Source organism: Clarias gariepinus, chromosome 21 (genome assembly GCF_024256425.1).
Source record: "Clarias gariepinus isolate MV-2021 ecotype Netherlands chromosome 21, CGAR_prim_01v2, whole genome shotgun sequence".
NCBI lineage: Eukaryota > Metazoa > Chordata > Actinopteri > Siluriformes > Clariidae > Clarias > Clarias gariepinus.
The window spans coordinates 1,422,501-1,425,000 of NC_071120.1; the positions used below are offsets into that span (position 1 = coordinate 1,422,501).

The 2,500-nt window shown below is 39.2% G+C and overlaps 1 protein-coding gene across 1 annotated transcript in view; it reads right to left on the reverse strand.

The window, feature by feature from the left end:
- The window catches only part of adamts12 (ADAM metallopeptidase with thrombospondin type 1 motif, 12), a 20,760-nt gene that overhangs the window by 11,541 nt on the left and 6,719 nt on the right, over positions 1–2,500 (reverse strand). The gene's annotated exons all lie outside the window — the stretch shown is intronic.

Below are 2,500 nucleotides of genomic sequence, written 5' to 3' on the forward strand. Positions count from 1 at the left end.
AATTTTGTATTAATAAATCAACATAAGGACAAGGAGGGTCGTCTGTTCTGTGGAGAAGCAAAGCAAGAAAATCACCAGGTTCTGATGGATTTCCAGTAGAATATTACACAAACCTTGTTGATGAGTTGAGCCCAATACTGACTCAGGTATATTCAGAGATATTTGAGAACAATATGTTACCTGACAGTTTTAATGAAGCCTTAATATCACTCATACCAAAATCAGGAAGAGACACAAGAGACCTCGCTAATGATCGTCCAAGAAGTTTATTAAATATAGATTTTAAAGTTCTAACTAAAGGCCACAGGATTAGAAGGTATTTTACCTAAAATTATGCACAAAGACTAATAATATGAGGAGGTTATTACATCTAGACCCCGAAGCTCTGAGAGCGTGACACCCGGTTGCTGCAATACCACTTGACGTGGAGAAGGCTTTTGATAGGGTGGAGTGGGGCGTCCTGTTTGCAGACATATGGTCTTGGTTTAGGTTTTGTGAAATGGGTCAAAATTCTCTATTCCAATCCTAAAGCAGCTGTGATAACTTATGGAAGAACTTCACCTTTTTTTTAACCCGTCAAGGCTGCCCTCTCAGTCCACTACTCTTTATTGGTTTTTAGAACCGCTTGCTTCAATGATTAGAGAAAACCCACAAGTTAAAGGTGTATTTGCAGGGGAAAGAAAACACACATTATTGTCATATGTCAATGACATATCGTTCTTAATTAAACACCCAGCAAGTTCATTACCAGTACTTCTTATTATAATTAAATCTTATTCTAAATTTTCAGGATATAAAATTAACTGGCATAAATCAGAGGCTATGCCAATCTCAGGAACATGTTTCTCTTCCTCAGTTAGTGCATTTAAATGCAAATGGATGCCAAAAGGAATCAGATATCTGGGTATTCATGAGCTCTAATTTAGTGAATATATAAAATTTGAATATGGAACCTTTATTGCAGAAAATACAGGCACAATTAGATAGTTGGATAAAACTCACTTTAACTTTATGGGGAAAGATTAACATAACTAAGATGATGGTAGTGCCTCAGTTTAATTACATATCAGGAACGGTCCCTATAATGACGCCTGTGCAAATATATAAACAGTTTAATACTATGATTAAGAACGTTTTATGGGAAGATGAAAGACCCAGGATTGGGATTAATAAATTATTTCTGCCTAGAGATATGGGGGGTTAGCATTACCAAATGTAGAACTCTTAAAGGTCTCCATGCCACATAACAAGAATATTTAGGAAAATCTTTTTGAGCTCCCAAGCTATCTTCAAAAGGCATCTACATTTTATCAGCTCTGTTTAAAGACTGATGATAATAACTGGGAAAACTTGATTTGGCAAGAAGACATTTATAGTGATATACAGAGATAAAGAAACTTGGAACAGGATTCTTTCTCATAATGGAAGATATATAAAGGAAGCAAGAGGTAAATGTATCCAGTATAAGGTACTACATAGGTATTATTACACTCCAGTTTGACTTTTTAGAATGGGATGTTTAAATAACAATAAATGCTGGAAATGTGAACAAGAGATTGGCACATGACAGGGTGTCCTCCTACACGGACGGCTTTCCACATCAAGCTTTAGGTAGAGGTGTGATCTCTACAGCCCAGATCATGTATGGTCTTCAAAGTCTACTGTATCTCCTGCCAGAGAACAAAGAGGCGACAGTCTCCCACCGTACCTCCAGGTAAAGCCTCTCATTCCCATTTTCAGGTAGGAGCAAACAAGGATACCACCAAGACCAGCTTAGACCAGCGGTTGAGAAGATCTGTGCCCCAGTGTCCACACTTTATTTGTGAAAATGGTCCCCCTGGTTTCTAATGACTGTCCAGGACTCCCTCTGGACTTTGGATCCTGCACTGGGAGAATACATTATAGGGTGGAAGAAAAGACACATTATGGGGGGATCTGTCATGGCAGCACCAGAGAGGCAGTGATTTACAGCACCCACCAGCTGTTGCATGTCACATGCTTGTTATTTAATTACATCTGAATCCTGGTTATGTCCCGTATAACATAGAATTTAGCCACTGGGTTTTTCGGTTTGTCTTTGCCTCACATTTGTTGTGCTATTTATTATTGTCTCTTAGTGTTCACATAAGTTTGTGTTCCAAGCCCTTGTTCTGTTGTGTTTTGTGCCGAGTGTGTTTGCTCACAATGTGTATAAAGAATGCTGGGAGCACAGTCAGAACCACCATTCCATAGTATTTTAAATACCATACAGCCCACACTTCTAAAGGACAAGTTGGAGCACATAGGGGTGGAACACCACCTCACAGCATGGATTCTGAAATGTGTGTGGTTTTAGGACTGTGAGTCTGACATGACTGTCTGTAGCAGGGGGGTCCCACAGGGATTGGTTCTGTCTCTCTTACTTTTCATTGCTTACAGTGCGGACTTGCAAGCACAACTCAGTTAACTGGTGCAACTATAGAGGTTCTTTCACTCCACATTCCTTGGCATCACTGATAAC